Here is a 10,562-nt window from a genome sequence, read left to right as displayed (position 1 = left end):
TTCAAACATGGTCCTGAAAACCACATAGAAGACCAAAATGCTAGGCAACAGCACCCAGTCTGGGCCCTAGCTGAAAAATATCCTGCTCTGCAAAACACCTCAGTGCACCCTCCTATTTCCTCTGACTACTATCTCTTTTTCTGCACCAGCAGTGGGGGTCAGCCCTCACGCATATGGACGTCACCAGCACTGCAGGGCTGAGGAGCTTCATACACTCTCTATTTCTCTCCTACAAAGTAATTTTGCACCTTCTACCTGGCCAAACAGGGCCAAACGAGCCTTCCTTTCTGGGTTTCATACAGATACAGGTTGTTTATGGGTGACCTGGACTCCAACTTTTATAGGTATTTCCATAGATGGACAAGTCAAAGTTAAAAAAAAAAAACAAAAAAAACCAAAACAAAACACCCCAAACCACACACGAAGAAAGAACATGCAGTCAAAAGTAAAAAGTGCCTAGAGGAAAGGCACAATAGTCCCAAACCAGGCAGGGTTTGGGATTACTTATTTGCCTTTCCTGGTGCCTTGGCTGGAAGCAAGAGATTGGCTACTGTTGTGGCTGGATTATTTTGATGCCTCATTTCAGTGGAAGTTCAGAATCAAAATGACTTTGAAAATGTGAAACCTAGCTGTTAGTTTAATGCTAAATGTGAAGTCTGAAAATGATGAAATAGCAGTTAAATCAGAAAAAAATAAAATGGAAACAATTACTCTGATAAGTTAAGAATAGCTTTATGATAGGGTAGGTTTTTTCCTTTTTTTGGAGACTCTTTGTCAAGACCAATATCTTTTCTATAATTTGCCACCTCCACCATTTCACAGAAGGTGTTCAAGCCTAGACGTTTTTAAAAAAAAAAAACACCTCCTTACTATTTCAAAGCACTTTTGTCATTTCAGTTACTGTGAGAGTCTGTACATAAATCATAGATTTTTCATTGACTAATAGTTGGCTGTGCTATCTGCATTTAAACCCAAATTAGATTACCTCCACTACCAATCCCAGCAATTAGATATCTGCAACATTCAGCTCAACACAAGAGATCCTCACAGTCTGTTTCTGAAGGTACAACAGTAACTGTGCTGTTTGTTATTTCAACCAGTACAGTGTGTAACTACTCAGGCAGACCCATTATGGCAACTTGCCAAGCAATCAAGACAGCAATGACATGACAACTTTGTTTCTCTCTTATTTAATTTCATACTGACATGCCATCTTATCTAGGCATTCTGTAGAGCAATGGCTTTGAAATCACGAACAACATAAAATATCTGTATTTTCTGAGAACAGCTTCCTTCTACAGTATCAAAACATGCCATTTGCTTTTTCTTCCTAAAATAAAAATACTCACTTCAGCTCAGTGCTGCATGGAGGATTTATACAGGCTATTCTTCTTGGAAGTCCTGGCAGCTCTTCCTGCCTGTTATCTATGACCAGAAGTGAGCTGATGTATCAGTTTTTACAGGAAACCAAATCAGCAAATGTCACACAGGCAGTGAGGCAGGATATAGTAAACCATGCTCCATATACACGTCCCATGCTTCCTTTATGCTCTTAAAACTGAGAGCCAAGTGGCAAGAAGCAAACATAGGTATAGGGAGAAAGAAAGCTGAATCACAGAATCACAGAATGGCAGGAGTTGGAAGGGACCTCTGGAGATCATCTTGTCCAACCCCGCTGCTTGAGCAGGCACACCCAGAGCAGGGGGCACAGGAACACATCCAAGTGGGTTTTGAACATCTCCAGGGAAGGAGACTCCACAGCCTCCCTGGGCAGCCTGTTCCACTGCTTCGTCACCCTCACAGTAAAGAAGTTTTTTCTCATTGAGGTGGAACTTCCTGTGTTCCAACTTGTGCCCATTGCCCCTTGTCCTGTCATTGGGCACCACTGAAAAGAGTCCAGTCCCATCCTCTTGACAAACACCTTTTAGATATTTATAGGTATTGATGAAATCCCCCCTCAGTCTTCTCTTCTCCAGGATGTGCAAACCCAAGTCTCTCAGCCTTTCCTCATAAGGGAGGTGCTCCAGTCCCCTGATCACCTTGATAGCTCTCTGCTGGACTTGCTCGAGCAGTACCGCGTCCTTCTTAAACTGGGGGGCCCAAAACTGGACAGAGTACTCCAGATGTGGCCTCACTAGGGTGAAGTAGAGGGGGAGGATAACCTCCCTTGACATGCTGGCCACACTCATTTTAATGCAGCCCAGGATACCGTTGGCCTTCTTGGCCACAAGGGCACAGTGCTGGCCATTGGTCAACCTGCTTGTCCACCAGCACTCCCAGGTGCTTCTCAACAGAGCTGCTTTTGAGCAGGTCAACCCCCAGCCTGTACTGGTGCCAGGTGCAGCACCTTGCACTTGCTCTTGTTGAATTTCATGAGGTTCCCCTCAGCCCGGCTCTCCAGCCTGTCCAGGTCTCGCTGGATGGCAGCACAGCCTTCTGGTGTATCAGCCACTCCTCCCAGCTTGGTATCATCAGCGAACTTGCTGAGGTTACACTCTGTCTCTTCGTCCAGGTCAGTGATGAATATATTGAATAGAACTGGACCCAGCAGAGACCCCTGGGGAACACCACTAATGACAGGCCTCCATCCAGACTCTGGCCTGGTGATCACGACCCTCTAAGCTCTGCTGTTCAGCCAGTTCTCTGTCCACCTCACCGTTCACTCACCTAACCCACACTCCCTAAGCTTTCCTATGAGGAGTGCTTCACAAAACACAAACCGTGATTTTCCCTACAAACCAGTGTGCTGGTTTTGGCTGAGAAGGGGTTCATTCTCTTCATTGTGGTGCCTGTGGGGGTCGGCTACCTTTCCAGCTTCCTGCGCTCTGCCGCGTCAGTGGGAGGCTGGGAGGGGCGGGGCCACGGCGGGGGCGGCTGACCCCGACTGGCCAATGGCACGTTCGTTCCATACCACGTGACACCATGACCAGTACATGAAGGGGGGACAGTTGCGGCTCGGGGAGGCGCGGCGGCGGGCGGCTGCGGCACGTGCGGTTTGTTTCGGCGGTTCATCCCTCCCCCCCCCGGGTTTCGCGCCTCTCGTCGTTGTCATTTCCATCGCTATTTTTTTTTTTTTTTAACTGTTCTTATCCCAACCCACGAGCGTTACCCTTCTGATTCTCTCCCCCATCCCACCGGTGGGGGAGTGAGCGAGCGACTGTGTGGGGCTGAGTTGCCAGCTAAACCACGACAGCTAGTCAATGCAAATGCAAGCAATTGAAAATGAATGCTGAAGTGCTCAGGACACTGCGTGCCATAGGAATTGTAATACTGTCCAAAAAGACCTGCCTATATATCCTTAATTTTTGTTCATTTTAATAATTCTTCTAGGTGAGGTACTTAACTACTGCACCCAAAGCAGGAAACTTCTGTAAGTCTCTTGACATTACAGAACATGCCATAATTATGATTTCACTCACAGCCCTGGCTTACTTCATATCTTTTATAATACCAAGAGGTTACTTTTTACACAGACTTAAAATACTGCTTGATTTACAGACAATTGAAGGTTTCTATGGATGAATCTGCTCTATACAAAGTATTGGTGCCCTTCTAGAAACAAAGCTTTATTAATACTCATTTCTTTGCACAAAGTCGTCTTCCTTTTTTGCCTCTCCTGATTGCATCATCCACCTCAAGTGCTAATTTGCTTTTTCCTTCATTCTCTCCACCACTCTTAAGTCCTTGAGACCCTACCCCACATGTCATACCCCACTGGAGTGAAGCCAATGCCTGATAAATTTGGCAGTGAAGCTCTAAGAGACTGAATCCACTTCATCATGGTTGTTTGCTTGTCATTGCTATTCCAAAGTACAATATCCAGAAAGACTGTCTACTATATTCCATATTTACCACAGATACCTTCAACAGCTTCCCCTTCTGTTCTGCAAAGCAAACAAGTATTAAAAATAAAAAATAAAATAGCCCAAATATCCATAGTGAGCTATGGATAACAAGCCTGATTTAGCCAAGGAATTCAGACAAAATAAATATTTCTGGGTAATTATGACAGACTACTTCTGTGTTCAAGATCAATTTTATGGCACAACATCCTATCTGGTTTTGCACTGGGAGTCACAATTGATGAAAGATCAAAGAATATGTGAAGCAAAGATTACTATCCACGCAAAGCATATGCTACAAATGACATCTTTATCGATACCTGAATACATCATCCTCCTACCAAAAAAGCTAAAGATCCTCCCTTACCACCTTACCAACCTTCTCCAATGAAACTGCAATGCTGATACTGATCCTATGCAGGACTGATTTTTATTCTTAAAATAAATTAACCCAAGACTACTGTAACTCAGTGGCCAAGGCCTTGGGTGTTTCTTTTTCTTTGTTTGTGGTTTTTTTTCCCAAGGGACAAATTTAAAATTTTGAGTCCCCAATGGAAATAGAAAAACCAGATGATCTTGCTATTCCAGTAAAATCAGTGCACAAGGTAGGTTTAAATGTTCCATGAATATGTAGACAGTGCTACAGCTGTCCTGTAGGATCCCAGGGCTTAGGAGGGAATCATGAAAGAGAGAGTTTTTGCAGACTGTGTTTATAAGAAAGATTCTTAAGCCTACAGGATTTACTGTTGCGGAACATGCAGTAGGGCTGCTGACAAAAACCAGTCTGGCGGTAATGAACCAGAAGGTCATATTCCTTAATAGGGCAGTGGAATCTTCAAAAAAATAAAATTGCCTATGTACGAGGTCAACACTATTTTTCCTGGCTGCTGCCTATATGTGAAACTGTATTGCAACTGTAATAATAACAGGTTTGCTATTAGTAAGGATACAGAAAAGTAACTCCTCAGGCATCTGCCATCCAGCATCTAAGACTTTCCAGTCCCTCATTTAGGACAAGCAAGTGTGCAGTGCTGCATTCAGTCTGGAGCACTCTATCGAAACACTGATGTGGAGTCACACCTCTGGTGTCATCCCTCTGCATGCCAGTACCCCAGGATATGCAGGTCCCCATGAGCACGGGTGTTTGGACCTGGATTTCTTGGAACACATCCAGGGAATGTGTGGTGCTTATCCTGCTTTTTATCAAAAACATGAACTGAAAGTAGTTCTGATCAGAGCTACTACTTATTTGGTTAAATCTGTGACTCAAATGCCTTCCAGAAAAAAAGGAGGAAGGAGTTCCAAGTTCATAAACTGAATATAGTCAACACCAGCATTATATAGGTAAGACAAGGGGCTGTAAGAGGCTAAACTGACATTATTAGACAAAATTCCAGTAGATAATGGGAACATTATCACTGTCAAGACATGCTCCGATTCAGCACATGCTCATAGTGTTTAAGCAAGACAATTCTCTTTCTTTGAACTTGGAGGAGGGGGGACTGCAAAGTACCCATTAGTGTTCTGAAGCATTTTAGAAATCAAACTTAGTAAAGAAAACACCCAGAAAAAAATCAAGTGACCGTAAACTGCAATGATGGCAACAAGATTCCTGGCAGACCACAGGATTATTTTGCAGCAAATCTTCAATAGTGAACTCTTATTTGCAAATACTGAGGACATCTGTGCATCACACAACTGGCTGCAGCCTGAAAGACTTGCTGCGAATTTAGACCGGTAAAGTTGAGGTTTGTTAGGATAAAAATGAAAGGAAAATGCAAACACAGGAAGGAGTAGGAGGTAGGACAGAAAATAGGAGAAAAATGTCAAGATCATTATGTTTTTGTGTGCAACAGATGTATTGATTTATTTGAAAAAGAGCCGGTACAAATGGGAGAGGGAAAAGACTCACTTTTCCCAACTAGCACTAAAATAAATAATAATACTTTAAAAAAAAATTGGTGAAAGACACTTGTTAAATAGAGTATTTTCAAGACCAGGATGGGCATTCCCAACAAATATGCTACACTTTGACCCATTGCTGACTCCATATTTTATGAACGTGATTCTCTTATCTGGGAGTTGCCTTTATATAAACTCTATTAAAAAAAAATTAAAATCACTGCAAATAATAATAGAAAAATATGAGGAGTGAAAAGATTAATAATGCAAATACCATGACAAAAATACTGAAACATACTGGACTATGCTTAAGCGGAGACTCTTACAAGGTCAATTACAGATTCCACTTCTTAATAGGGTTGGCTAATTAGGCAGACAGACATTTCCGTCAGAATATTGTGTTCGGCACAGTATGACACTTCAGAAACAACGACTTCCCAAGGAAAGCATTTACTTTTAAACACTTAAATCTATTCTATTTGCTCTACCTAAATGATACAATTAAAATAATTAGAATAGCCTCCTCCTGACTAAAGTATAAGAAAGAAATGAAGAGCTGATTATAAGATTTTGGTTGTTATCTTTAGAACTGTTCCATAACAGAATATTTTTCTAGCAGTTTCCTTCCAAAGATGAGGCCAGGACATGTCAAAGAGAATAATCTCAGCAGCACTGGCTGACTGACTTGTTCTTGGAAAAGCTTAGAGTCTTCATCTACCTGTGTTGTAAAAATTGCAGCCATTCAGTAATGCTTAAAAAGTTATCATATCTAACTACTTGGAATTTGTGTGCTCACATTAATTCACTGTAGAATAAAGAAAATACCTTATTTTCAAAGCATTCCATGGTGTTCTGAAAGTACATCCCTATTTGTCACAGATTTAGAAACCCTTTTTTTCAGGAAGTTGCAGAAACAAGCTATGGTCTTGAAGGACATGCTTTCACTTTGGAAGATGTAAATTGACACCTGAAAAATCCAGATACAAACTTTGATAAATGCAGGGTTGGAATAGACTGCTCTTACTCTATTAATAATCAACTTTCACCTACATTCCCCTATCCATCCGTCCATCATATGCAGTCCTCAGTGACAAACTAGAGTTCAAAGAACGTACAAAGTCTCTAGCAGAGACAAACAAGAACTGAAAATGCTGTTAAGTGCATGGTCTACTTGGAATGAAAGCTGAAATAATATTTAGGATTGTATAAGCATAATCAAATTCTTAAAAGCAACACACAATGTATGGTGAACCACTCAGATGTTTATGATGGACTTATCGCATCTACTAAAGTAACTACCTTTCTGAATGCTATAATGGATAAAAATAGCAAATAGGATGCAACTATCAGCTTGTATCATTAAACCATTTGGAACTAAACTTCGGTCTCCAAGAACAGAGGTGTTCTTTTCCTGGGTTGAAATCTGGCCAATTCCCTTGTAAAACTGTCCCACTGATGAATAAAGCTAATCAGAAAATAATGATCAAAATTTAATGGCAAGGTGCTATGTGAAGAATACACATGCTTGCTACCTACTATCTGTCCTGGATAAAGAAACCCAAGCAATATAATGAGGCATCTCTCAATGATTTTTCAAAGCTCTTGGGAATCTGGAAGAAGGGCTACAGGGATGACCCCAGTAACTACAGGCCTGTCACTCTCACGTCTGTGCCTGGCAAAATACAGACAAGATTATTCTGGGAGTTATTGAAAAACACCTGAAAGACAATGCAGTCATTGGTCCCAGCCAGCACGGGTTCACGAGGTGAAAGTCCTGCTTAACAAACTTAATTTATTTCTAAGACAAGGTTACCCATCTAGCTGGCCAAGGGAAGCCAGTTGATGTGATCTTTTTGGATTTCAGTAAAGCTTTCAATATTGTCTCTCACAGTATCCTCCTGGACAAAATGTTCAGCGTACAGCTGGATAAACAAGTAATACAGTGGGTGAGCAATTGGCTGATGGATCGGGCTCAAAGAGTCATAGTAAGTGGGGTTATATCAGGCTGGTGGCCAGTCGCTAGCGGAGTACCACAGGGATCCATCTTGGGGCCAGTACTCTTTAATATCTTCATAAATGACTTGGGTGCAGGACTTGAAGGAACATTAACTAAGTTTGACTGATGACACAAAATCGGGAGGAGCTGTTGACACTCCCAAGGGCAGAGAGGCCCTGCAGAGAGATCCAGACCAATTAGAGAACTGGGCAATCACCAACCGTAGAGGTTTAACATGGGCAAGTGCCGGATTTTGCACCTGGGGCACAGCAACCCTGGATGTTCATACAGACTGGGGAACGAGAGGCTGGAGAGCAGCTCTGCAGAGAGGGACCTGGGGTTTCTGGTTGACAGCACGTTGAACATGAGCCAACAGCATGCCCTGGCAGCCAAGAGGGACAACTGTGCCCTGGGGTGCATCAAGCACTGCATCGCAGCTGGTCAAGGGAGGTGATTGCCCCGTTCTGCTCTGTGCATCACCTTGCAGTACTGTGTGCAGTTTTGTGTGCCACAGTACATTAAGGATATAAAGCTACTAGAGAGTGTCCAGAGGAGGGCCATGAAGTTGGTGAAGGGTTAGAGGGGAAACTGTATAAGGAGGCGGCTAAAGTCACTTGGTTTGTTCAGCCTGGAGAAGAGGAGGCTGAGGGCAGGCCTCATGGCAGTCTGCAGCTTCCTCACAAGGGGAGGAAGGAGGAGGGGCAGGCACTGATCTCTTCTCTCTGGTGACCAATGACAGGACCCAAGGGAATATCAGGAAGATGTGCCAGGGGAGGGTTAGGCTGGATATTAGGAAAAGGTTCTTCCCCCAGAGGGTGGTGGAGCACTGGAACAGGCTCCCCAGGGAGGCATCACAGCACCAAGCCTGACACTATTCAAGAAGCTCTTGGGACAATGCCCTCAGACACATGGTGTGAATTTTGGGGCTGTCCAGTGCAGGGACAGGAGTTGGACTCGATGATCCTTGTGGGTCCCTTCCAGCTCAAGACATTCTATGATTCTAACAAATCCGGTGTCGATTTGAGCCTTGTGGATAGACAAATTCAAGGGAGTCTAGTCTCTAGAAGAGGCAAAATTAGGGACTGGTTTGCACAACCAAGGCAAACAGCTGCTCCCTAAAGTGAGTAGTGGGACTCTGAAACCTTGGAAGGAACAGCCAACAATTACAGGAAGCCTTGATTATCTGGAAGATTAGAAGTGCTCAAGAATAGACAGCATGTCTGTTTTGAGAGAGAAGCAGCTTACTAAGATAAATTACTGAATTAAAATGATCTACTTCACAGTTAAGTGAGCAGGAGGAGTTTTAAAAATTACTAATGCTGAATCCTTCTTGAGTGCCATTATGCACACAATCAGATAATATAAATCATGATTCCACAGAAGCTGCAGGAAATTTGTTACGAAGTGAGATTGTGGACTCTGTTAAAGCAAAAAAATTTCTTCACTATTTGTTTTTCCTCACCACACCACATTTTTATGTAAATCATCATCTTGCCTATATTCCTCAGGCCACGTGTTTTTTGCTGCAAGGTTTGCCTAGATGAACTCTGCCACAATTCTTCAGTATCAGCTCCAAGAATGTCACCAGGGGAACAAAGAAAAAGACTAATTTGGGGCAATTTTCACAAGTCTGAAAGACATTAAATCCAAGAGATCTAGATGTTCACACACCTTTGTAAAGCACAATAAATTGGGACAGTCTGACACATAGCTTGTGAAAGTAAACGAGTCTGCATAATCCACAAATACCTGAGGATGCATGAGTCAGCAGGGGTGAGCCATCACAACTGGCTAGAACTAGATTCCTGTATTATTTCAGTAGCAGTCAGGGCAGATTTGTTGGCTTGTTAGTGAATCAAGCTTAGAAAACCACTACAGAATATACTGTATAAAATTACGTGGCCCGAGCATGGATACATTGAAGGGTTCCATTTCTTGATACATATGCTTCCTATAGCCAAGAAGTGGTAAACAGAGACACTGACCAGTCAAATGAGTCCTACTAGTGAACAGTGTCACACTGGTGGTGGGCTTTGCCAACCACACAACACGTTCCTACTGGATTCAGCACCTCTACCAGGAGGGTCCAAAGCACAACTGCTGAGGTAGTGGACATCACCAATCTTGGGAACGTGGGGTATAAACACCAACCTGCCTTGATTTTAGAAATCAAAGGTGCATGGAGAAGGATTCAAAACCCATGCTTAACAAGGTTAAGCAAAGTCAAAGCAAAATATAAGCACTACAATCACTATATTCCTTATATTTTATATCAGCTCAAGAGACTGCACTCTAAAGATGCTCTCAACCTACAACTGGAAATACGTATTTGCCTTTTTTCCCCTGTATGATTTTCTGTATTTTTGCATGTTGCTCATGTATACTCCCAACATTGATGAGAATTTTACAAAGTGCAAATCAGCCTTAATCAGTGGAAATTTCTCAAGTTCTTTCACAATAGCTTACTTCTCATTTCTCTCGTAAAACTCAGATCACGACCAGCATCAACCGAAACAGCCTTGACTTAAAATAATCCAGAAAATTTAAATTTACAAATATTGTGAGAGATAAGTCTTCATCCTGCAACAGAGTTGCACGAGATTTTGAAAAACAGCTACTCTAGTAAGACAATGCATAAAGGTTCCCAGCTTCATAATGCAGTATGAAGTGACTGCTATGAAGAGAGATTACACATGAACCAGTTCATCAAGAGTTTAGTTGGTTTGAAAAGTTAGAAGACAGCTGGTTTGATCCCCTTGAAGACAGACCGATGCTTATGTTATCTGTTGCCAGATTCAAGGCAGCAGCTTTTACAATAAACT

Source organism: Phalacrocorax carbo, chromosome 2 (assembly GCF_963921805.1).
Source record: "Phalacrocorax carbo chromosome 2, bPhaCar2.1, whole genome shotgun sequence".
Classification (NCBI taxonomy): Eukaryota; Metazoa; Chordata; class Aves; order Suliformes; family Phalacrocoracidae; genus Phalacrocorax; species Phalacrocorax carbo.
Note: the sequence above shows the minus strand (reverse complement) of the source record.